This window comes from Rattus norvegicus, chromosome 1, assembly GCF_021556685.1.
Source record: "Rattus norvegicus strain SHRSP/BbbUtx chromosome 1, alternate assembly SHRSP_T2T, whole genome shotgun sequence".
NCBI classification, from domain to species: Eukaryota; Metazoa; Chordata; class Mammalia; order Rodentia; family Muridae; genus Rattus; species Rattus norvegicus.
Genome location: NC_141534.1, coordinates 61,752,858 through 61,780,000, shown reverse-complemented (window position 1 = coordinate 61,780,000; position 27,143 = coordinate 61,752,858). Strand labels below are relative to the sequence as shown.

General features: G+C 44.5%; 1 long non-coding RNA gene and 1 pseudogene across 2 annotated transcripts in view; both read left to right on the top strand.

Annotated features, from left to right (window-relative positions):
* Window positions 1-3,929, top strand: part of LOC148007079 (uncharacterized) — a 7,300-nt gene extending 3,371 nt beyond the window's left edge. Inside the window, exons 2-5 of the long non-coding RNA XR_015646184.1 lie at window positions 1-733; window positions 1,195-1,289; window positions 2,851-3,029; window positions 3,146-3,929. The exon at window positions 1-733 is cut by the window's left edge and continues 233 nt beyond it. This is a non-coding gene — a long non-coding RNA (uncharacterized LOC148007079). The remainder of the gene's footprint in view (window positions 734-1,194; window positions 1,290-2,850; window positions 3,030-3,145) is intronic.
* Window positions 3,930-9,935: 6,006 nt separating this feature from the next.
* On the top strand, window positions 9,936-14,711 carry LOC100910657 (sperm motility kinase Y-like; annotated as a pseudogene). The gene is made up of 2 exons (XR_015646183.1): window positions 9,936-12,871; window positions 13,596-14,711. The product of XR_015646183.1 is annotated as a sperm motility kinase Y-like, transcript variant X2 (transcript).
* Window positions 14,712-27,143: the final 12,432 nt, after the last annotated feature.

Here is a 27,143-nt window from a genome sequence, read left to right as displayed (position 1 = left end):
AGGAGAAAGAGGAGCATGAAGAGCAGGGGGAAGATTTTGATTCCCTGTCCCCGTGAGAATTGCTGATGACTACTTCTGGACACAGATATCATGCTGAGAACTGTTTATCAAAATGATTTAACAGAATATTAATTTTCATAGAAGACATGTCAATGTTCCTGAGGGCATGCAGCCCTGGAAAAGAGAGCCAGATGGCAGAGGCAAGCAGTGTGGAATGTTCTTACTGAGGAAGACCTTCTCAAAGCTGATGATGTAATAGGTATGAAGGAGCATTTCATGGGAGTCACGGTCCCATGCCCCTGTGTCAGGGCACACAGAGCTCCTTGCCTTGCATCCTGCGTGAGAGGGGACCTGGAATATTCCCTGATCCCCACAGGGTCCTGGATTGCATGGTTCTCCCTCAGTCATGGTCCTCCCTGTGCCTCATGGGGTACGCAGCTTCTACGGGCTGAATTTATATCAGTGATTAACTGGAGCTGGACCACAACCACACCACAGGCAAGCCATGGGCACTGAGGACATTAAGAGCAGCAGACAATATCTCCTCCGCTGCTTCTGACTCTGCTCCACAAGCCAAGGCAGCTCCCACACAGCAGGCATCCAGCCTAACTCCCAGCAGGGAGAGTGTGAGATGTCTGTGGATGAGCCCACAGGGACTACAGGATTCTGTGGGAAGACATCTGGTAGCTTCTGGAGCAGCTGCAGCAGCCAGGACACATGAACTACAGTGGAGGTGAGCTATAGGAACAGGGAGCAAAGAGCCTGATCTGGCCAATGCTGATCTGAATCCCTGAGGGCAGGCTGGAATGGTCACTCAGGGCTATTAGAGTGAAGGCCAGCCAAGGGCATACAATGTGTCACTAACATTCTCAAAGTCTTGTCCAGGAAAAAAACCACTGACCTTGACCACCAAAGTTGAGTCCAGACTCATGGGCTACAGGATAGCAGATTGAACTGAGTCTGAATTCCCATGAGTATGACCTCTGGCTGCTCCCTAGGCTCAGTATAGATGAGCATGAGAAGGCACCATTGCTGTGTTTGCAGGAGTAGCAGAGAGCTCGGAATACATGACCCACTCCTAACCCAGACTGGAGCCACTCTGGGGAGGAGATGGCATCATTTGAGAGATGGGCTTATGCGGGACACTGTGCTCTGGTTTGTGGCACATACAGCTCCTGTCTTTCTTGCTGACAGTTCAGATCCTCAGCTGGCCTCATCACGGACAGTCCCATGAGGAGTGGGTGTTTGTTTCCTGCTTCACAGTTAGGGCAGGAACAAGCCCAGACGCAGTGAGTAAGGACAGTGCTTCTGTCTTGACCCAGCTTCCTTGTCCTCCCCCATCCCCCAACTCATATCAGGAGCCACCCAGAGACCTTCATAGGAGTGTGGGTCATGTTAATCGGAATGCACAGCTGGAGATTAAATTCTGGGTAAGGTCTCCATACAGCCCTGGTGGCTCCCACACCCTGCCTACCTAAGTTTTCCCAATTGGGTCCTCAGGGTCGTGGAGAATCTTCTACAGGCTGCCGTGAAGATACAGCCAGTTTCTTGGTAACATTGTGTTTAGCAGAGGTTCTCTGCTTCAGGCACAGAGCCTTCCAGTGAGAGGGTTTGCTGAGTAGCACACCAGGACCAGAAAAGTGTAGAGCCCTCTAGTGGTAGACATGAAGTACTGCAGGAGTTTATTTCCTGATTTCTTCACATCTACCTTGTTCTAAAGGCTTTTTGTCAGACACATAGGGACCTAAGAAACTTGAGTTTGCACCCCCATAGGGAACCCAGGACACTAAACCAGCAGCCCTGTTAAACGTCGGCAGAGGACAGTCTGGGCTCTGTGTTTATAGAATGGCTCTAGACTGGTATGAAGACTGATTGACCAGCCAGTCAAGGAGAGTTAGGGACAGTTAGAGACTTGGAGGAGAGCATGAGCGGCAGACACAGCAGAGTCCAGGCCAACAGTGGAACCAGTTCATTTAATAGAGAAGCATATGCCCTCCCAAAAGGCTGTCAGCTTAAGGCACTGCACTGAAGACCTGACCCAATAACATGCCCAATTTACACATCACCCACCTGTGGCTTGTGGAGGGTCCTCAGGGTAGATCCTAAAGTCCATCATGGCTGAAAGGCAGAAGTTTGCACATCATTGCAATGTGGAGGCTACTCTCTGCTGATGGGACCCACACACTCTGTGAAAAAGTTTGCTTAAGTGAAAGTTGGCCGTCCTTGAACTCTCTGGTCTTCCAGGGTAGTGTGTGTTGACCACATGCAGAGCCATTCCTGAAAAACGTAAGAGCCAAAATTCAACAATAGGGAGAGAATCCTGTGCCAGATGGAATCCCTCAGGCCAGTGTGGATTCAGAGACATCCTATGCCATGGCATGGAGGCTCCCAAGAACTTCTAGGATCAATGTGAGCCACACAGGGGCCACAGTCCATCCTGGGAGAACATTAAAGTATCTGGAATTATCAGGGACCCTAAGGTAGGTTCGTCAGGATATGGAGCTGATGCATGGTGGGATGCTTGGAGGATACAGCCTAAGGCAACGTAGAGGAAAGTGTGTTATGAGAGCTAAGACAGAGCAACCACACAGTCTGAGAACAAGTTTGCTTAAGTGCAATTTGGCCGTCCTTGAACTCTCTGTTCTTCCAGGGTAGGATGGCCTATCGGGCCCAGGACAGAGCGACTATGCCAGAAATACAATGGTCTGTAATAGAGATGGAGAAAGTGTCAGGATGGGACTTGGGCAGTGGATGGAGCTCTATGACTGCAAAGCCTGCCTAGGCTCCCAGGACCCAGAGCTGGCTGCTGCAGGAAGTCCTAGATCACAACTCTGCCGTTCCTCTTCCCAGGTCTTGCTTTTAACTACTGGACCCAACACAAAGCCTCCCTTGCAGGCTTACCAGAGCATGAAAATGAAATGGCCACCTCCTGTAACAAGAAACACTTCTAGAAGAGGAAGGAGACATCAATACATTCACAAAACCTTCAACTCGAAGTCTGTCTTGCCAATAAGTGTGCAGGGATAAAGGTAAAGCAGATATTGAGGGACCAACCAGTCAATGACTGACACAAAGTGAGATCTGTCTCATGTGACAGACACAACCTCTGACACTATTTATGATATTCTTTCTGATTTACTTGCAGACAGAAAAGTAGCACACATGTCTCCAGAGGCTTCACTCGGCAGCTGAAAGCCACAGCCAATCCTCAGATAGAGCTCGGGAAGTCTTGTGGAAGAGTGGTGGGGAGAGTGACAAGGAAACTGGTTGGGTTAAAACACTACAAGAAGTCCCCTACCGTCAGATACCTTGGACCATGGAGTATGCTAGAGCCTGTGCAACCAACCCCAGAGCCGGGTTAGCTATCTGCAGTTGGTCTCCATGTGGGTCATCTGACAAGTATATCCAGGGCTGTCGAAGTCTGTGTTGCCTGCCATTGGATCTGTTCCCCATACCCGGACTGCCTGATTGTAAATCTGTGGAGCAGAATGTGCTCGGGCCACCTGGGACTAGATGTCCCAGGGTGGTGTGGTACACAGGGACTCTCCCCTTGTCCAAAGAGAAGGGAGAGCATTATGGTAGAAAGGATTTGTAAGGTGGGACTGGGAAGGGAAGAGGGAGAGTGACTGGGATCAGGATGTAACCTGAATAAAGAAGACATTATTGGAAGTAAAAATTTAGCCTGGAAAATGGAAAGATTGGTAAGTGGCTAAGAGCACTGAATGCTCTTCCAGAGGTCCTGAGTTCAAATCACAGCAAACACATGGAGGCTCACAAATGTTTCTAATGACATCTGATGCCCTCTCTGGTCTTTCTAAATACAGCTACCCTGTACGTATGTTTAACAAATGAATGAATGAATGAATAAATAAATAAATTTTACCTAGTCTTACTTATCAGGCAATGAATAAAATGTCGAGATTATGTTCAAACCCATGTCATGGATTGCCTGGATCTTTTAGAACTGCAGGAAACATCTCAACGAAGAACAAGAGAGGCTGGAGAAGAATGGGGAAGGGTTTGATCCCTGAAGTTCCTCAGTGTCCACTAGCACAGCACTTGTCCTTGGGAGATGACATCTTTCACTCTTCCTGACTGTTGCACCAATCAGAATTACAAGCTCTGTGGATGAACCTGTAAAAGAGGACAGTTGCTCTTGGGCCAATATTGAGGTTCCTGACCTCTCAGCAAGCTCACTGCTGACTTTTGAGGTCTCTGGAGGGTGAGCAAAATGAAGACACACAGAGTAGCCTCAAGTTGAGTCAGCCAGGCCCAGGGGGCTCAGTGGTGTCTCTCAGATTCCCAGGCCCTCCCTGAGATTGAACACACTACACAGTGTAAGAGGATTAGGGGATAACCAGAAAATGCAGTTGCTCAGGTGTCTGGCTCTGTAGGAGGGAAATAAATCACAGTGGGAAACTTCAGGACAGTCAGGTGACCTGAGCCCTCCACAGAGTCTAAGTCCAGACTCACAGACATTCATCTGTCCACAAGTCTCCTAAACACAGGCCTTGACTGACCTGCAGTCCAGAGTATGTTATTATACAGTGTCGCTTAGAGAGAGGACATACTTTCCAATTAGGCCTTTTCTGTGTCACACTGAGACTTGGTTTATGGTACAGCTGATGCAGATGGGGACTGGCCACAAGTGGCAGTCTATCGCAGATCATGAAATAAATAAATAAATAAATAAATAAATAAATAAATAAATAAATAAATAAATACCCACTTATCTCACTGCCTGCAATCCTCATTGTCACCACAAGGGAGCGCCGCTTTGACCTTCTCAGAAAGAAAAGCTGACTTCCCTCAGGGAAATGGATGGATGGATGGATGGATGGATGGATGGATGGATGGATGGATGGATGGATGGATGGATGGATGGATGGATGGATAGACAGAGAAGTGATTTGACTTAATCAGTTTCTTCCAGTCCTACTTTTCTGGTCGAAAACACACTGAACATGTCTGCTGCAATTGCTTGTTCTTCATTTCTGCTTTCTTTGGCTGTTCATTCAAGGCAGCTCCCTTAGAATCTGCTCATCTCAATAAAGGTCCATCTGTGGAATGTATAGCTTCTCAGTTAGGAGCTAAGGGATTCTTGGAAGGAGTTCCCAAAATCCCCTCTGGGGCAGTTGCCAGTGTTCTCTACTTCAGACAGCAGCTGCATGAAGCAAACACACACCTGTCTGAACATTCCAGCCTGGGTGCACGTCACAGTGCACCTGCCCCAGGGTCCCTGCCAGTTGCACATGCCACAGGGCCACAACTACAAGATCCCTTCCCCAGGATTCATGCCCCCTTGCATCTCCCCCAGGATTCCTGCTCTGTTGTAACTGAACCAGGGTCCCTGCCCGGTTGTTCCTGGCTCACGTTTCCTACTCAGTTTTACCTGCCCCAACGACCCTGTCCCACTGCACCAGCCTCAGGGATCCTGTCCCATTGTGCCCACCATGCTGCACCTTCCTGAGAGTACCTACTAACTGTTCCTAGGTGGCATTTTTCAAAATCTAATTCAAAGATCTTGCCAGTCAGAACCCATTGTCTTTGGTAACACCAAGTAGATATTTGCAGGGCTTCCTCACCTACACTTAATCAATCCCTTCTCTCAGTTGTCCATGTGGAAGCAAAGAAACTAGCAGCAGAACATGGATTATTCATCCAGGATATCAGCAGCCCTAGAATTCTCATGAGATGGGCTGCTGTGACTGTGATACAGGGGTGGCAGGGAGGCTTTGACACTGAACAAGCCCAGAGTGCTGCCTCTGCTCACATTGTGCCAGCACCTTAGCCTACCTCTAGATGTCCTAAACTCTGAGAGGAGGAAGGAGATCTTCCTACATAGAAGATGTTCTCTGAATCTGTGCTGGCCAAGGTCAAGCCAGAGTGTTTGAACATGCCAGTTCCAGCCCCTGAGGGTTCTCTGCCTGCCTGGTGTTTCTTTGTGCTTTATGTCTGCCAAGGTGAAGATGTGGCCCATACTAGGAATAATTTTGAAGACAACTGCCCTGGGTTCCCATGCTAAAATTCAATTAGGGACTGACAGGGACCTAAATAACAACAAGACAGTGCCAAGACCATGAGTTCCAAAATCAAGAGCAAATGGGGCCTTGATGGTATCCTGTGCTGATCTGACAGGAGTCAGCACACACAATTCTCCTGCACATCCAATGCCCCTTGGAAAAATCCTCTGTCAAGGGTAAGTGATGCCTCATGAGAATGAACTGTCAGCGTAGGACAAGACACTTGGGACTACTGTCCTGAACTCACCAGTCTCAGATGAATGGGCTTTGAAAAGTTTTCAGGACACAGAATAGGGGTGTGTAAGCAAGTGCAGGTAATCCTTGGGTAACACATAGTTCCTGAGGAGGTTCTGAGAGCTGTTGGATCCACTCCTGGAAAAGGCAGCATTGTGTTCAGGGGGGTAAGAAAGCATGAGCCTGCTGATGTTTTCACAGTATTGCATGGGAACAGTAACAATGCCCTTAGGAGCAGGATGTCCTAACACTCTCAGATCAAGCAGACAGCCTAGAGCCTATTAAGCCCATATCCCAAGAGAATGCCGCTCATGTGTGAAGCTTCTATAGCCAGGAAGCTGGAGCACGGAACATTGACATTGTCTCAGTTAGGGGTTTACTGCTGAGAACAGACACACCATGACCAATGCAGCTCTCATGAGGACAACATTAATGGACACAGGATTGCAGGTTCAGAGACTCAGTCCAGTATCATCAAGCTGGGAGCATGGCAGCATCCAGGCAGTCATGGTGCCAGAGTAAGTGAGAGGTCTACATATTCATCTGAAGGCTGCTTGGGGAAGATTGGCTTGCATGTGGATAGGAAAAGGGTTTTAAATCCCATGCCCACAGTGACACACCTACTTTAACAAGACCACGCCTCCTAATATTGCCACTCCCTGAGCTAAGCATATACAAACCATCATAGACATCTTGCAGGAGGGTGGTACTGTTCTATCAGAGAGAAGCCTCTGCTCCCGTTAATATACTGAGGTCAACCGTGGGTAGGGCACAGAGCCCTCCACACATCCTGGGACTCAGGGAGGCATCCTATGAAAGAGCTTTTTCCTAGAAGGACACATGGGTGTAGGCCTCCCTTCCAGCCAGGCTGTAGGGAGTCTCCAATGCTAAACTCTGTCTTTTTGCAGAAGTGAAACAATGAAAATTCACCCTTAACAGTACAGTGAATAGCAAAAATGGTGAAAGGTATAAAAAGAACCAATTAGTACCAGAGCATGAGGATTGGTTTTATATGAAATGTGGGGGGGTGCAGTGCAGTATCCTCCTCCATGTACCAACATGTTCAGTAACTACCCTGTTCGATGCAGCTTTACACAGAACCATCTGGAATCCATTCACTGAGGGACTCCATCCCTGGACTGGAAGCCACAGGTGGGACTTTTGTATCCAGGTCTCCCAGCCCTGGGACAGGGATGCATGGTTAAAGTGGAGAGAAGCAGACTGGAATGGTGCAGAGGTTATCCTGCCAACAACCCCAAGCCCCCAGCTGCATGACAATGTAGAACAGCGAGCAGTTTCCCAGCCAGCCTCACTCCCCATAGACAGACTTCTTCCAGTCCCTCCTTATGCCAAGGAAAGAAAAGCAAAAAAAGTAGGGGCAGGGAAAGAAAAATTGCTCTACTCCCAGGAGCCAAGGACAAGCCCCCTCCAATCCTCTGATCTGACCCCATAACCAGCCACAGCCAAGTCCTGGGCTCATCTCTAGAGGCACATGGACCCAGGCAGATGAGCCCTTGAATCACAATCGGCTCCTCAAAAGCATCCTATGGGTGTCAGTCCTAAGTCCATGAATCGGAGGTGCTCTGCACAGCTATTCAGAGAAGCCTTCTCTTGATCTCTGTGAAGATCTCTCTGTTGGATGTCAGAGGAGGGTGTCCATCCAGCATCAATCCAGGGACTGTGGCCCTCTAATGTGTTAGCCCATGTGAACCTCCCCACAGAGCCCCACCTGTCCTTGTGCAACTCCTCCTTGATCGCCTTTTATAGGAAGATATTTAGGGTCCCTTGCAGGAGGCAGGGAAAATGGCACACAGCTGAGGGTGGTAGACAAAACTGGGAACACATCAAATATTGAGTTGGTGTGAGGCTCCCTAAGCCATGCTTGGCCAGGTCTGTGCCAGCGATCCCATAAGACCCTTTGATTCTCCCCATGTACACAGCAGGAACCAATTGCCAGGCCTACCCTCTGCCCAGAGCAAAGGGAGATTGGAACTTGGATTCCAACCCTGGCCATTCCTATAATACCTGACCTTGTAACCCTTGCTCCCTTTGGGGCTCAACAGTCCCCCTCAAATGTAGACAACAATGTCTAGATGGTGTTCACAGCTTTTCTTGCCTGAAACTGTGCTTTGTTTGATACTACAAACCAGGAAGTAGGGACTTAAACTTGAGATCACTGACTCAGGCTAGGGAGGACTCCAGGGCACCTGAGCTCAGCTGCAAAGGCAGAAGCTGAACCACAGTGAGCAGAGGTGGCACACTTTGCTGTTTCTTTCCTTTTCTGCTCTCAGGACTTTCAGTGAACTCTACAGATGAGGATCTTTCCTCCCAGGCTTAGTGTCTGCAGCCATGAGAGTCCTCTACAGGGGACTCCAAACCCCAGAAGAGTCTTCAGAAGGAAAGCGCTACACACTGCACTGCCCCCAGCAATCTGAGAAACAGAGACCCTCTCTGGGCTTGGGCCAGTCAGTGCTCAATAGTTAGCTTCTGGCTGCACTGGCTGCTCACAAATAACACAGCAGACTGGGTCCTGTGAACTGGCTGTCACAGACTGTGATTGAGAATTCATTTCAACTGTGTCAGCGTAGCCACTCTGTTCCTTCTGGCCCCAGGTTGCACAGGGCTCCTTGTCCTCATACATGCCTCTTCCATCACTGGACCTTAATATTTAAAGTGAGCCCTACACTCAGGATGGACTTGGTTTTCTATACATCATGCCAACCTCTGTGTGATAGGAAGTGTCTGCCTGTGTATGCATAACCCCTTATGTGCCTAGGTGTCCATGCATACCACTACCCCATGTCCTGTCAGAGGCCATCCTCTGACAGGTCCTCACGCCTGCATGTCAGACCACCTGTCTTCAAGCCCCAACCCCTCCCCACCCCACAGATGTTGAGCTTATGGGCTTTGCTGATGCATCCAACATTGATGGGGGTTTTGGGGATTGAAACTCAATTCCTTACCCTTGGGAGGCAAGTGCTATGCCTATCCCTGCAGCTTTGTCTCAGGTGTTTGATGATAACCTAGAGCCTTTCTGAGGATTTATGAAATCAGTGTCATCTTGATGGGTCAGTTTAGAAACACAGCTTTGTTTTTTTTTTTATTTTTTTAACAGTGTACCATCAGTTTGAGGCTAATCATTCAGAATTCAATGAAAAAGTGACACCCTGAGTGTAGACATGACGACTTTGAAGCAGGAGGCATAGAAAACATTCAAAACAGAGAACCGAGGAGAGGTAAACATCTTACAGGCTTTGATTTCTAAAAGCCTTAAATCTCTCCATAGCCCACAGAAGCCAGAGCCTTGAAGCCCTTCCCAACCATGTCATGACAGGTCCTATTGTGACCTCATGAGGAGCGACTGTGAGGCGTCCCAGCCAACAGATGTTAAGCTGTGGCCAGGCCTGGATTTCTTTGAGTGCTTTGAGAGGAGGTGTGGAGTGGAGCCCTCTGCGACTTGTTTGTATCTTGTGAGCTGTGTGTGGTTGTATTGGATTTTACTGTACTGTGTATATGTGTATGTATCAGTGTGTGTAAGAGAGTGTGTGCTGACAGATTTGCCTGTGTGTGAGTGTGTGTACACTTTTGCTTGTGTGTTTGTCAGTATATGTAAGAGTGTGTGAGTTTACAGGTTTGTTTGTGTGTATGTTTGGATGTGTGTACCACTTCTTTTCTGTGTGTGTGTGTCCCTGTGTGTGTGTGTGTGTGTGTGTGTGTGTGTGTGTGTCTGTGATGTGCATTTTTCCAGGTTTACTTGTGTGTAAGTATGTGTGTGCCTGTTCCTACGTGAGTGTGTTTTCTATGAATCTGGGTGTTTGTCTGTGTGTGTGCCTGTGTGTGTGTGTGTGTGTGTGTTTGTGTGTGCACGCACGTGCCCATCCCCTTTTGCCCCTTGTATCTATATTACCTGCACCTCAGTGCAAAAGAGTGTAGAGGCTAGAAGTCACCCTGGCTCCTGTTCCTGAGGCAGGTCCTCAACCTCATTTTCAAGACAGGCTCTCTCACTGGCCTGCAGCTGCCCAAGTACCTGTCTTGGCTCTCCAGTGGCTCCCAGGAATTTGATATGCCAACCCCATAATATCAGATTAAAGGCCTACGTAGACTGCTGGCTGCTTATTTATGGATTGATTTTTTTTCTATGTGTTTAAGAGATAGAATTAGGCCATATATTCTCAAGACCACTGGCTATTTCCTTATTGTGGTTTTATTTAATTTATTTATTTATTTATTTATTTATTTATTTATTTATTATGGATTGCTGGTTTCATTTTGGTGGTGGTTTTTATGTTCTCACATGCTATATTACTGCTTTGATTATTTACGGTTCTGCAGTCGGATGATTAACTCTATCCATTTTAAATGCCCTGCGGTTTCATCCTTTTACATTATTCCTGTTTCTCCATTTATTGAGTACAAGCAATCATTGGCTTAGACTTGATACAAATTTGCCCTTTGTGACACTTTGACTCTTCGGCCTTTGTTTAAGGTTTACTATTCACTGATATTTAACTGCCTCATTCCTTGTGGTTGGTTAATTTTAATTTTCAGTATTTTGCTCTGGAGAGTTGTGGATTTTTGTGGATCACTAGGTCCTGAAATTCAATGGAGTTTTCCCTTAAGTGTTGGCTTTTTACATTTGTTTGTTTTGTCTTATACTAATTCTTTCTCCTCTCGTTTCTTTCATCTGACCTTTTTCTTCAAACTACATCCATTCACAGTATTGATCAGCTTTGGCCGCCCAATCCTATTGTAGTATAACGATTTTTATTTTCATCATTACATTTAGTATTTGTGTGCTCTTGGCTTTCTCTTTTGGGGATGGTTATTTGTGTGGCTTTTACTTATGATTCTTCATATTTCCCCCTGTTCATAATTTTACTCTATTTTTCTAGTCTAGTCTTTTCTTTGTTATTATTTTTTTCTTTTTGTTTCATTTGTTTCTTTTAGGTTCCACATGTGTAATTTTAGTTCCTGAATTGCTCCATCTTTTTCATTATTTGATTCCATTTGTTTGTTATTTTTAGGTAGCATTAGTACTGATAAAATGCCTACAGAGACTGAGGAGGAGTTACCACCTTCTAGTCCCGATCCCAGTATCTCTCAGGAGGGAACCTTTCATTCCCAATATAAAGTACTGAAGACTATTGGAAAAGGAAGCCATGCCAAGGTCCTCCTGGCCCACCGCCGGCTCACAGGAACCCCAGTGGCGGTCAAAGTTCTCCGAAAGAGCAAGTAGTGGTTCCGGCCAGCCATGACAGAAGCAAACATAATGAGAAAGATCAACCACCCCAACATTGTTTCTCTCTTACAAGTCATTGAAAACAAAACTAGAATATACCTCATAATGGAGCTGGTGGAAGGCCAACAACTCTACCAGTACATCAGAGAGTCAGGGCACATAGAGGAGGATGAGGCCTGGCAAATATTTGAACAGATATTATCAGCAGTGAGCTACTGCCATGGAAAGGGGATTGTTCACCGAGACTTGAAAGTGGACAATATAATGATTGATAAAAACAAAAAGGTCAAAGTCATCGACTTTGGGCTTAGCACCGAAACACAACCTGGACAAATGCTAAACCAGCACTGCGGTGCGTATTCTTTTGGTTTCCCGGAACGCTTCCTTGGACTTCTGTATGACAGGATAAAGGATGATATGTGGACAATAGGAGTGGTCTTGTATTATATGGTAGTGGGAAAGCTCCCATTTGATTCTGTGATCATCCAAGAATTACAAAAACAAGTTGTTGCAGGGGTGTATCCTGCCCCCTGTGGGGTTTCAGAAGAACTGGAGAACCTCCTTAGTCAATTACTAACAGTAAATCCAATGTATAGACCAACAGCCAGCGAGGTGATGAAACACGCCTGGTTCAAAGAACACGGGAAGAGGTTCACAGTTCGCTGTGAAGAACTGCTTCCCCTCAGGCCAGACCCTGAAATTTTGGGTGCGATGAAATGCATGGGATTTCAAGCCTCTGTAATAAAATACTCCCTAATAAAAAGAAAATATGAGGAAATGGCAACTTATTGCTTCCTACAACAGCAGGCTCTCCCGGGGTATGGCTGCACAGCCCAGGCACAGCAAGTGAGTCCCATTGCAGCCCCATTTCCTAGCCTTGATCCTGCTGCTGCTTTTAGATTACAAAGAAAGAGGAGTGGAAGCCTGCCAGTCCTTGACACCTTGCAGGTGTCATTCTCCCAAGGTCACGTATCTCATTATGGCCAGAAGGTTCATACAAAAGGAGGAAGAAGGTCCACTGTGGCTGGTCGTCTCAGGCCACTACCGATGACACCTACACAGGACCACTATCACAAATGTGCCATGAGTGTCCCATACATTCAAACAACAAGCATCTTCAGTGAGAAGAGTAGCAACAAGGAAATAAAAGAAGATAATCTACTCTCCCACAGAGCCCCATTAGAAGATAAGCCCATCTCCAGCAGGGTCCGGCACAGAGGTTTTAAGGGGTGGACCAGGAATATAGCAAATGCCCTGATAAAGCTTTGTTGCTGCTTGCCAAGGAGAAAGAAACCTCGCCTGGGGCAGATCAGAATCTCACCCCAGAAATGAGCCACAGGGAGAGTCCAGATAACAAGCAGCAGGCACAGCCCAGGTACCTTCGTGCTTTGTCCTTTCTAGTTTGCTCTATGCTGGTCCTTCCTCTGTCTCTGGTTTCCATTTTCCCCACAATTCTTACCTTGTATCTTCTCTAAGTTCTTTTATGAGGTTTCCCCAACACCAAGCCTTCTCCCTCTTCTTGATTTCTCCTCTTCCCAGCAGGGACTCAATATGAATTCCCCACTCTACAGAGTTTTCTTGTTGACCCATACCTTCAGATGGACTCCAGCTCCCCCTTAGGCCAATAGCTCCCACAGGGTGAGGACTAGAGATTCATGGGCTCATGGACTCATCCATGGGCTACTGGTTCTAGCACATGTGGTCATCAATCACAAGTGCTGCAGAACAGAGTCTTATGTTTTCAAATGTAACATCCCACTCCTTTAAGCCTTAAAATTAATAACAAGGTTTGTCACTGAATAAGTATCAACAACCTAGTTTGTTGGTTATTGTTGATGGTCAGAATCCTGCATGCATGCATATTGTTTTGCATACTGATTTTTTCATTCCTAAGACCTAGCAATTGATATATATATATATATATATATATATATATATATATGTAACATTTCTAAATGATTTCTTTCAAAAATCTTAACTGAGAAGTAGAAGAGAAGATTTGATAAAATAATAAGGCAATCAAAGCTCCAAATGGTAATCTAAGTTTTCTACCGCATAAGATTTTTGCTTAGAATAAATTGACTTTTTTTCTCTCACAGTGCCATCTTGAAATTCTGTCATGTCCTGAGTATAAACAGGAGGTGATTTCAGACACATGGCCAAGGAAAGACACCAGCAGAAGCTACAGCACCAACAGGAGAAACAGCAATAGCACCAGCAGCTTTAGCAGCAGAAGGAGGAGGAGGAGGAGAAAGATGAGGAAGAGGAGGATTCCACAACACCAATCTCCTCCCTCCTCTTGATTTCTCCTCTTCCCAGCAGGGACCCAATATGAATGATGAGTTCCCCACTCTACAGAGTTGTCTTGTTGACCCATCCCTTCAGATGGACTCCATCTCCTCCTTAGGCCAATAGCTCCACAGGCTGAGAACTAGAGGGTCATGGGATCATGGACTCTTCCATGGGCTACTAATCCATAGAGAAACGGGCCTGTAATACCAGACACTCAAGACACACAGTAGGTAGGGGGATCAGAACTTCAAGGCTAGCCTGGTCTACATCATGAGTTTAAGATCAGCTTGGACAACTTAGTGACACCCTTTTTCTAGAGGTGAGGAGCGCTAAGGCTACTAACTCAGTGGTAGAGTACTCGTGGGGAAACAGACTGCTGTCCATTGATACCTCTCCTTCCTTGCTCGGAAATACACAATGGTATTAGAAGAGTCATAGGTTCCTGGCCTAGCATCCACTATTCTATTTGCTACATCATTAAGGGTGCAGTTTTTGGTATTTTGGTCAGGGATCAAATCTATGAAATAAAACTTAAGCAATACTCTCATTGCTGTCATAGTGGGAGGTGGATGATAAATGCTTGCCCACCTGCATCAGTACAAAGCTGGTTCCTTGGACTCCCTGCAAACACATCACTGCTAACTGTGTGCCTTGTATAGGCTTTTCCAGCACTGTCATAGCTTGAAAACCTTCCCTGCTATGGACCCTTGAGGGGGCATCCTGCCTTTCTCAGGCTCAGAATGGAGCAAAGATCCCCTGCTCACCTCTAGGCTCACAGGTCAGGGACCTGTTCCATCCCATAGTGAACAAGACTGGCACAGATGCACACACCTTGGAAAAAGAATGTATTGGCAACCCTTAACAAAAAAGATGGTTCTTACTTTCGATTATGGCATTCTATAAAATACGGGTATTTCCTGGTATAATTACACATGTCATTGATTGTGTGTGCGTATGTTTTTTGAAGTTGGAGGGGGGATAATTCATTTCTCTAAGCCCCTTCCACAATGCTGGGTGATAAACATTGACTCTCATATAGATTTTAATAATTATACATTTATTTATATATTTTTAAGATTCGTTTATTTTTCCAACTTTTGTAGCGTTTTCTGTGTGTGTGTGTGTGTGTGTGTGTGTGTGTGTGTGTGTGTGTGTGTGTAATTAGATATAATACTCAGGGTCAGTAATCCTACCCTTGAGCTACCTTATAACTTTTTATGTTTTAAACAGCTTTATTATGATATCTTTGATATATAAAGCTGATATGTGCTAGAGGTGAGCATCTTGATGTTCTTAAAGACATGTTCTTCCTCAGATACAGAACGAGAGCTGGCTAAAATCCTTGCTACTCCTGCAGATTAACCTTGTCATGCACTGAAGCAATGGGGCACATACTAAGCACATTCCCTGAGATGCCTCCTAGGTTGGTAGCACTGGCTCCATCCCAGGCACAGCTGGAGTGGGCAGCTGTAAGTTTGAGGACCTGCACTCAGGACACTGGGCCCCAGGAGCACCTCACCTGCTGGTCATCCTGTGTACATCTGAATGTCACCCCTGGGTTCTCACTGCCTGGCACTTAACCATAGACACCACTGTAGAACTGTCTAAGGCCAGAAGGGCAAAAACATTGTTGTTATAAATTTCTACTATGGAAACATCAAATGTTGTGCTTCTTGAACAGTTTTATGAAATGAACCTGGGAGAAACGCAAGAAATATGGCCTGAAGTCTCTTCTGGAACTGCCACTCCAGCATAAGCGTCCACAGGCAGTCACTCTCCTCTGCACTACCGTCCCCCTTGTTTTGCAACTCATGGATCTCCTTGCTTAGCATATCCACAAGGTGCATTTGCTGTTGCTTCTCCAGCTTCTTCCTGACATCTTATTTTTATGGGTCTGGAGACAGACTCCCCAGAGGACAGCACCTCTTTTCTGATAGTTATGAACTGCAGATCCCTGTGCTCAATAGTGGGGGGCTGCTGCAGGGACTACAACACCAGAATGACTGTTTCTTGGGGCCTCTGCAGTGTGGAAGGTTTTCCTGGTTTGGTCGGTGTGGTCAAAGATGAGAAGGAAGCAAGTTCAGGGAATGAGAGTGCATCTGTCGCCCTTTCCTCTCCTGCTCCCTGTGCTTCCTCTCTGCTTCCTTGTCCAGACAGGCCTTCTATATCTCAGACCACCACTGCTGCTCCTCACTCTTTTTTCCCAGCCACCTGTGCAGACGGGGATGCTGCCTTGTTTGCAGAAGGAGGGGGGAGTGGCAAATCCACTGAAATGCCACCAATATCTGGTGTAGTGGACCTGTGGTAGAGGAGGTGGTGGAGGGAGGTCTGTTCATATGGGCTGGGAGACAGTCACAGGGGTAGGCAGCACCTCTGCTGGGGTTTCCCAATGGCCTGGACCACTCTTGGTCAGAGTGGAAGCAGGGGCAACTGACTTGGAGGAAGGGTTCAGGTGCTCCTGGCTGCATGTGCTAGATTCCACTGAGGACCTCTGGATCCACATATCACTGTCACACTAGAGACCCTTGCCAGCCTCTACACAGTGGAGCTCAAGTAGGTAAAACTTCCTGAAGCTCTTCCTTGGAAGGGGTAAGAGGCTGAGAAAAGAAAAGAGGAAGCTATACTACTTCAGGGACTCACCAGAGATATTAACAAAATTTCATACATGTTTCTTCCTCACAGAGGAGTTAACAAAAACTGGGGAATGGTTATATAACCAGATCTGACACTGCTTTATGGCTCACTGGCCAAGTAGCCAGCTGTTCCTGTGTCTACAAAGGAATAAAAAGATTTTTTCTATACACTGATGCATGCTGTTTGTGGCATTGTCACTCCTGAAATTTAGCTCCTAACTTCAGGTCTAGGTAGAGGGGTCTGTTCTTGTGAAATGTAAAGAAGTAAACAATCAGATGCTTAAAACTGCATAAAAGGCATACTTTTTCCTCAGGTATCTGTTTTACAATCTTTTAAAAAGCATTCATGGGGGTTGACACCCCGAAACAAGCTTTGCCATTTCAGGAAAAGTGTGATGGAGGGAAGATTTGTATGGTGGGTTACTCGGAAGACAGGATTGTAAAGGAAATAAATAAATGGTTTTCTAAAAAGCATGTATTTTAAATGCCCTGCTAAAAACTATAATTTTGACACTATGCTTTCAATAAAAGCATTTCACATTTAATTTACTCATTTAAACTAATTCTCATTTTCCCAGATTCATTAATTTAATATTAATTTACTTGAGTAGCATATTAAAAATAAAACTGAAAAAATAAAAAGTAAAAATAAAAGCTGAGTCAGGGTCCGAAGAGGATTCACAATACTGCACCTAACAGACTGTGAATATATCTAGTAAACCATACCATCAGATCTGATCTGTATCATGATCCAGAAGTATTTCTCAGCATCATGCACTCAGTCTCAACTAACTTCTTCCTTGAAAAGCTGAGCAAGAGCTGTGGTAGGAGCTACTACATGGGACTTTTAGGGTCTCACTTTATAAAAATAATTTATGTGTATGAGTGTTTGCCCAGCATGTGTGCACATGAATGCTTGACTGGTGTCCAAAGAACTTAGAAGAAGGTTTCAAATCCCCTGAAATTAGAGTTTTAGGCAGTTGTGACCTAACACTGGTGTTGTAAAATACTGAACCATCTTTCCAGCCCCAGATTTTGATAACTTTTAGGAGGAGCCATATCTCAATACAGGATTACTATATGTTGGCTAACCTGGCTTGAGTCACTAGCTCTTACCTCTCTGCACCATGGAGGACAATGGCTGGGTAAGAAAGGTGGACAGGCAGTGAGAGAGGATGCCTTGATTTGCAACTTCCAGTGTAACCATGGACCTGGTTGTAGTCATGAGTTCTGCTGCCCTAGGAAGAAAATATAAAGAAACAGCGCTCAGTGTCATAGAGGAGTCTATGTTCAGAATACTTGTGCTTAGGTTTCTCAGCCTGGTTGCTGTTTGGGGAAATAAACCAGACTTTCAGAAGATTATGTCCTCTCCACATCACTTATGATAATTAATTATAAAACAGGTAAATATATTCTATTCTATAACACAAACATTAAGATATTTAAAGATTTTACAAGCTCTAAGTATATGTGTACATATTTATATAATTATTTAATGAAATGTTCTATACTAATATACATTCTTATGAGTGAACCCAAAATGAGATTCATGTGCTCTAAGAACTAGGGTTATAGTGAAGGTGAGTAAACACAAAGAGCTTTTACATCACTTCTTTTTGAATTCAAATTTCAAAATTAAATGCAAACTATCACTTCAGTACACTAAAACTAACCAATTAGTTGACGCGTTTAAGTGACCAATTAGTCATACCTTTCCTGCGAAAGTCCATCCAGACTAAATTCATCCACAATGAGGAGTTGGTCATGGGCACCTAGTTGTCCAACCTGAGCCACCAGTAGGGTGTAGGGAGAAAAGAAAAAAGGCAGCGTCACTGGTTGCTGCCGCTGCGGAGAGCTCATAGGCAGCACCCCACGAGCAAACTTGAGCCTCGGGACCACAGGTAAGACCAACTTTTCTGCTGCAAGAGACCTGCCTGGTGAACTCAGGACACAGAGAGGCAAAAATCCTCTAGGACCAGGCACTTCCGGGGTTTACCGAGAGTCCCAAACCCGCGGATCCCGAAACGCAGCAGCTCTCTGCTCCCGAACCCTGTGGGAGAGAGACCTCACCACCTGGTCAGGTGGGCACTCCTGAGGCTGCAGAGCAGAGGAGACCACCAACACTGCCCACCCCAGCCCACATCCCTGGCCCAAGAGGAAACTGTATAAGGCCTCTGGGTTCCTGCAGAGGAGGGCCCAGGAGCAGCAGGACCACTGCGTCTGAGACACCGCCAGAACCTAAAGGGACAGACCAGATAAACAGTTCTCTGCACCCAAATCCCGTGGGAGGGAGAGCTAAACCTTCAGAGAGGCAGACATGCCTGGGAAACCAGAAGAGACTGCACTCTGCACACATCTCTGACGCCAGAGGAAAACACCAAACACCATCTGTAACCCTGGTGCACGGAAGCTCCCGGAAAGGGCGGCGCAGATCTTCCTGGTTGCTGCCACCGTGGAGAGCTCATAGGCAGCACCACACCAGCAAACTTGAGCCTCGGGACCACAGGTAAGACCAACTTTTCTGCTGCAAGAGACCTGCCTGGTGAACTCAGGACACAGAGGCAAAAATTCCTCTAGGACTGGGCACTCCCGGGGTTTACTGGGAGTCCCAAACCCGCGGATCCCGGCCCACAGCAGCTCTCTGCTCCCAAACCCCGTGGGAGAGAGACCTCACTGCCTGGTCAGGTGGGCACTCCTGAGGCTGCAGAGCAGAAGAGACCACCAACACTGATCACCCCTGCCCACATCCCTGGCCCAATAGGAAACTGTTTAAGGCCTCTGGGTTCCCGCAGAGGAGGGCCCAGGTGCAGCAGGACCGCTGCGTCTGAGACACCACCAGAACCTGAAGGGACAGACGGGATAAACAGTTCTCTGCACCCAAATCCCGTGGGAGGGAGAGCTAAACCTTCAGAGAGGCAGACATGCCTGGGAAACCAGAAGAGACTGCACTCTGCACATATATCTGACGCCAGAGGAAAACACCAAACTCCATCTGGAACCCTGGTGCACGGAAGCTCCCGGAATGGGCAGCGCAGATCTTCCTGGTTGCTGCCGCCACAGAGAGCTCATAAGCAACACCCCACGAGCAAACTTGAGCCCCAGGACCACAGGTAAGACCAACTTTTCTGCTGCAAGTGACCTGCCTGGTGAACTCCAGACACAGGCCCACAGGAACAGCTGAAGACCTATAGATAGGAAAAGCTACACGCCCGAAGGCAGAACACTCTGTCCCCATAACTGGCTGAAAGAAAACAAGAAACCAGGTCTACAGCACTCCTGACACACAGGCTTATAGGACAGTCTAGCCACTGTCAGAAATAGCAGAACAAAGTAACACTAGAGATAAACTGATGGCGAGAGGCAAGCGCAGGAACACAAGCAACAGAAACCAAGACTACATGGCACCATCGGAGCCCAATTCTCCCATCAAAACAAACATGGAATATCCAAACACACCAGAAAAGCAAGATCTAGTTTCAAAATCATATTTGATCATGATGCTGGAGGACTTCAAGAAAGACGTGAAGAACTCCCTTAGAGAAACACAGGAAAACATTAATAAACAAGTAGAAGCCTACAGAGAGGAATCGCAAAAATCCCTGAAAGAATTCCAGGAAAACACAATCAAACAGTTGAAGGAATTAAAAATGGAAATAGAAGCAATCAAGAAAGAACACATGGAAACAACCCTGGATATAGAAAACCAAAAGAAGAGACAAGGAGCTGTAGATACGAGCTTCACCAACAGAATACAAGAGATGGAAGAGAGAATCTCAGGAGCAGAAGACTCCATAGAAATCATTGACTCAACTGTCAAAGATAATGTAAAGCGGAAAAAGCTACTGGTCCAAAACATTGGTCCAGGACTCAATGAGAAGATCAAACCTAAGGACAATAGGTATAGAAGAGAGTGAAGACTCCCAGCACAAAGGATCAGTAAATATCTTCAACAAAATCATAGAAGAAAACTTCCCTAACCTAAACAAAGAGATACCCATAGGCATACAAGAAGCCTACAGAACTCCAAATGGATTGGACCAGAAAAGAAACACCTCCCATCACATAATAGTCAAAACACCAAACGCACAAAATAAAGAAAGAATATTAAAAGCAGTAAGGGAAAAAGGTCAAGTAACATATAAAGGCAGACCTATCAGAATCACACCAGACTTTTCACCAGAAACAATGAAAGCCAGAAGATCCTGGACAGATGTCATACAGACCCTAAGAGAACACAAATGTCAGCCCAGGTTACTGTATCCTGCAAAACTCCCACTTAACATAGATGGAGAAACCAAGATATTCCAGGACAAAAACAAGTGTACACAATATCTTTCTACAAATCCAGCACTACAAAGGATAAGAAATGGTAAAGCCCAACATAAGGAGGCAAGCTATACCCTAGAAGAAGCAAGAAACTAATCGTCTTGGCAACAAAACAAAGAGAAGAAAAGCACAAAAACATAACATCATATCCAAATATAAATATAACAGGAAGCAATAATCACTGTTCATTAATATCTCTCAACATCAGTGGCCTCAACTCCCCAATAAAAAGGCATAGATCAACAAACTGGATACGCAACGAGGACCCTGCATTCTGCTCCCTACAGGAAACACACCTCAGAGACAAAGACAGACACTACCTCAGAGTGAAAGGCTGGAAAACAACTTTCCAAGCAAATGGTCGGAAGAAGCAAGCTGGCGTAGCCATTCTAATATCACATACAATCAATTTTCAACTAAAAGTCATCAAAAAAGATAAGGAAGGACACTTCATATTCATCAAAGGAAAAATCCACCAAGATGAACTCTCAATCATAAATACCTGGGCCCCAAATACAAGGGCACCTACATACGTAAAAGAAACCTTACTAAAGCTCAAAACACACATTGCACCTCACACAATAATAGGAGATTTCAACACCCCCACTCTCATCAATGGACAGATCATGGAAACAGAAATTAAACAGAGACGTAGACAGACTAAGAGAAGTCATGAGCCAAATGGACTTAACAGATATTTATAGAACATTCTATCCTAAAGCAAAAGGATATACCTTCTTCTCAGCTCCTCATGGTACTTTCTCCAAAACTGACCATATAATTGGTCAAAAAACGGACCTCAACAGGTACAGAAAGATAGAAATAATCCCATGCGTGCTATCGGACCACCACGGCCTAAAACTGGTCTTCAATAACAATAAGGGAAGAATGCCCACATATACGTGGAAATTGAACAATGCTCTACTCAATGATAACCTGGTCAAGGAAGAAATAAAGAAAGAAATTAAAGACTTTTTAGAATTTAATGAAAATGAAGGTACAACATACCCAAACTTATGGGACACAATGAAACCTGTGCTATAGAGGAAAACTCATAGTGCTGAGTGCCTGCAGAAAGAAACAGGAAAGAGCATATGTCAGCAGCTTGACAGCACACCTAAAAGCTCTAGAACAAAAAGATGCAAATACATCCAGGAGGAGTAGAGGGCAGGAAATAATCAAGCTCAGAGCTGAAATCAACCAAATAGAAACAAAAAGGACCATAGAAAGAATCAACAGAACCAAAAGTTGGTTCTTTGAGAAAATCAGCAAGATAGATAAACCCTTAGCCAGACTAACGAGAGGACACAGAGAGTGTGTCCAAATTAACAAAATCAGAAATGAAAAGGGAGACATAACTACAGATTCAGAGGAAATTCTAAAAATCATCAGATCTTATTATAAAAACCTATATTCAACAAAACTTGAAAATCTGCAGGAAATGGACAATTTCCTAGACAGATACCAGGTACCGAAGTTAAATCAGGAACAGATAAACCAGTTAAGCTACCCCATAACGCCTAAGGAAATAGAAGCAGTCATTAAAGGTCTCCCAACCAAAAAGAGCCCAGGTCCAGACGGGTTTAGTGCAGATTTCTATCAGACCTTCATAGAAGACCTCATACCAATATTATCCAAACTATTCCACAAAATTGAAACAGATGGATCACTACCGAATTCCTTCTATGAAGCCACAATTACTCTTATACCTAAACCACACAAAGTCCCAAGAAAGAAAGAGAACTTCAGACCAATTTCCCTTATGAATATCGACGCAAAAATACTCAATAAAATTCTGGCAAACCGAATCCAAGAGCACATCAAAACAATCATCCACCATGATCAAGTAGGCTTCATCCCAGGCATGCAGGGATGGTTTAATATACAGAAAACCATCAACGTGATCCATTATATAAACAAACTGAAAGAACAAAACCACATGATCATTTCATTAGATGCTGAGAAAGCATTTGACAAAATTCAACACCCCTTCATTATAAAAGTCCTGGAAAGAATAGGAATTCAAGGCCCATACCTAAACATAGTAAAAGCCATATACAGCAAACCAGTTGCTAACATTAAACTAAATGGAGAGAAACTTGAAGCAATCCCACTCAAATCAGGGACTAGACAAGGCTGCCCACTCTCTCTCTATTTATTCAATATAGTTCTTGAAGTTCTAGCCAGAGCAATCAGACAACAAAAGGAGGTCAAGGGGATACAGGTCGGAAAAGAAGAAGTCAAAATATCAGTATTTGCAGATGATATGATAGTATATTTAAGTGATACCAAAAGTTCCACCAGAGAACTACTAAAGCTGATAAACAACTTCAGCAAAGTGGCTGGGTATAAAATAAACTCAAATAAATCAGTAGCCTTCCTCTACACAAAAGAGAAACAAGCTGAGAAAGAAATTAGGGAAACACCACCCTTCTTAATAGACCCAAATACCAAAGTACCTCGGTGTGACTTTAACCAAGCAAGTAAAAGATTTGTACAATAAGAACTTCAAGACTCTGAAGAAAGAAATTGAAGAAGACCACAGAAGATGGAAAGATCTCCCATGCTCACGGATTGGCAGGATTAATATAGTAAAAATTGCCATTTTACCAAAAGCGACCTACAGATTCAATGCAATCCCCATCAAAATACCAATACAATTCTTCAAAGAGTTAGACAGAACAATTTGCAAATTCATCTGGAATAACAAAAAACCCAGGATACCTAAAACTATCCTCAACAATAAAAGGACTTCAGGGGGAATCACTATTCCTGAACTCAAGCAGTATTACAGAGCAATAGTGATTAAAATTGCATGGTATTGGTACAGATACAGACAGATATGCCAATGGAACAGATTTGAAGACCCAGAAAAAAACCCGCACACCTATGGGCACTTGATTTTTGACAAGGGAGCCAAAACCATCAAATGGAAAAAAGATAGCATTTCCAGCAAATGGTGCTGGTTCAACTGGAGGTCAACATGTAGAAGAATGCAGATCGATTCATGCTTATCACCCTGTACAAAGCTTAAGTCCAAGTGGATCAAGGACCTCCATATCAAACCAGATACACTCAAACTAATAGAAGAAAAACTAGGGAAGCATCTGGAACACATGGGCACTGGAAAAAATTTCCTGAACAAAACACCAATGGCTTAGGCTCTAAGATCAAGAATCGACAAATGGGATCTCATAAAACTGCAAAGCTTCTGTAAGGCAAAGGACACTGTGGTTAGGACAAAATGGCAACCAACAGATTGGGAAAAGATCTTTACCAATCCTACAACAGATAGAGGCCTTATATCCAAAATATACAAAGAACTCAAGAAATTAGACCGCAGGGAGACAAATAACCCTATTAAAAATGGGGTTCAGAGGTAAACAAAGAATTCACAGTTGAGGAATGCCGAATGGCTGAGAAACACCTAAAGAAATGTTCAACATTTTAGTCATAAGGGAAACGCAAATCAAAACAACCCCGAGATTTCACCTCACACCAGTGAGAATGGGTAAGATCAAAAACTCAGGTGACAGCAGATGCTGGCGAGGATGTGGAGAAAGAGGAACACTCCTCCATTGTTGGTGGGATTGCACACTGGTACAATCATTCTGGAAATCAGTCTGGAGGTTCCTCAGAAAATTGGACATTGAACTGCCTGAGGATCCAGCTATACCTCTCTTGGGCATATACCCCAAAAATGCCCCAACATATAAAAAAGACACGTGCTCCACTATGTTCATCGCAGCCTTTATTTATAATAGCCAGAAGCTGGAAAGAACCCAGATGCCCTTCTACAGAGGAACGGATACAGAAAACATGGTACATCTACACAATGGAATATCACTCAGCTATCAAAAACAATGACTTTATGAAATTCGTAGGCAAAAGGGTGTATCTGGAAAATATCATCCTGAGTGAGGTAACCCAATCACAGAAAAACACACATGGTATGCACTCACTGAGAAGTGGCTATTAGCCCAAATGCTTGAATTACCCTAGATGCCTAGAACAAATGAAACTCAAGACAGATGATCAAAATGTGAATGCTTCACTCCTTCTTTAAAAGGGGAACAAGAATACACTTGACAGGGAATAGAGAGACAAAGATTAAAACAGACACAGAAGGAACACCCATTCAGAGCCTGTCCCACATGTGGCCCATACATATACAGCCATCCAGTTAGACAAGATGGATGAAGCAAATAAGTGCAGGCTGACAGCCGGATGTAGATCGCTCCTGAGAGACACAGCCAGAATACAGCAAACACAGAGGCGAATGCCAGCAGCAAACCACTGAACTGAGAATAGGACCCCCGTTGAAGGAATCAGAGAAAGAACTGGAAGAGCTTGAAGGGGCTCGAGACCCCATATGAACAACAATGCCAAGCAACTAGAGCTTCCAGGGGCTAAGCCACTACCTAAATACTATACATGGACTGACCCTGACTCTGACCTCATAGGTAGCAATGAATATCCTAGTAAGAGCACCAATGGAAGGGGAAGCCCTGGGTCCTGCTAAGACTGAACCCCCAGTGAACTAGATTGTTGGGGGGAGGGTGGCAATGGGGGGAGGATGGGGAGGGGAACACCAATAAAGAAGGGGAGGGGGGAGGGGGATGTTTGCCCGGAAACCTGGAAAGGGAATAACACTCGAAATTTAAATAAGAAATACTCAAGTTAATAAAAAAAAACAGTGGGGAAAAAAGGCAGCATCAATGCACAGCAGCATTCCTCACACCACACAGTCAGTGCACAGCCGCATTCCTCACACCACACAGTCAGTGCACAGCAGCATTCCTCACACCACACAGTCAGTGCACAGCAGCATTCCTCACACCACACAGTCAGTGCTCAGCAGCATTCCTCACACCACACAGTCAGTGCACAGCAGCATTCCTCACACCACACAGTCAGTGCACAGCAGCATTCCTCACACAACATGGTCAGTGCACAGCAGCATTCCTCACACCATATTCAATGAACTGCAGTGTTCTTCACACCACACAGCATCCACAGCCATGAGCATCTGCACACTTTTTCACAAAGCTCGAGTGCAGAATGCCCTTCACTGATTCCTTTAAAACAAATACTGGCCACATCTGCAACACTGCCTTGGACAACGACTTAACATACATTTCCCGTTTATACCGGCCAGCACCCTATGCACAAACAAGGTCAGAACAGCACAATGAAATCACACAGCAGGAAATGAGCAAAATCCTACCCACATATACCCTGGAATCTTGACTAGTTAGGAAAATTTCTATTTTATGATTCCAAACTTCTAAGAAAAATACTCCTGTAAAATGGACAATTGGGTCAGAAAATGCCTATGGACTTGGAATACTCAAAATGATTATTTATAAAGTCTAAAACAGCTACAAATCTAAAGGAATGAGAAACATAACAAGTGACCAGCCCTTACCCACATCAGGACAGAAAACCAGCTTGGTACTAAATAATCCAGCATCTGCCTTCTCTATCTTCCATTTAAACATAATTTATAAATTTTAAAACAAGAAATTAACTTCTTGGAGGAAGCAGTTAACAGCATTTTGTAAGGAAATATTATCCAGAAAGTACTCTACTGGAATTCATACCCTGGAACTGAACAGTCAAATGCACTTACAATAGCATTCTATGGAAAGCTAATGAAATGTTTGAGAAAAATCTTAGGTATGGTATACAATTTCAGGGTCATCAATATTCTGCTTAGAGATCATAATATAACAACAAAAGAGTTTTTGGATCACATAGGGAAATATTATACAATGCAGTCATGTGCATGAAGCCTTACCCGGACATTACTGGAATTAGCAAACATTATGTGTATACTTTTGTACTAACAATAAAAATAACTTACCTTAATAACTGTGAGATAGTATATCATATAATAATGTATCATAAAAAGTGACTTCAAGAAATGAAGAAAAATTTCTAAAGAAGGAATCAAGAAGATGTTATTTTATATGCACACCATCTGTATTTCCACCCAGTAGTTAACATTTTAGTTTACCTTTTTCATTGGTGAGACTGGTCCATTTTCTCCCCTGCCGTAGGGAGTAGGGACAAGGCAGCAGTCATCAAGTATGCAGTGTGTTACTGTTTCATAGGCATACAACCTGTGTTTTATTTACATATAAATATATGGATGTATGTAATAAAATTATGGATAAAATGATAAATTACATTGTACATTAATATATAAATAGAAATTATATATTATAAAAGAGAATTGTCTTATATAGGGTTCTTTAGAGTCACAGAACTTATGGGTAATCTCTGTACAGAGAGACAATTTGTTGATGACTTGCAGTCTGTAGTCCAACTCCCCAACCATGATCAGCAGCAGGTATGAATGGGAGTCCAAGGATCTAGCAGTGGCTCAGTCCC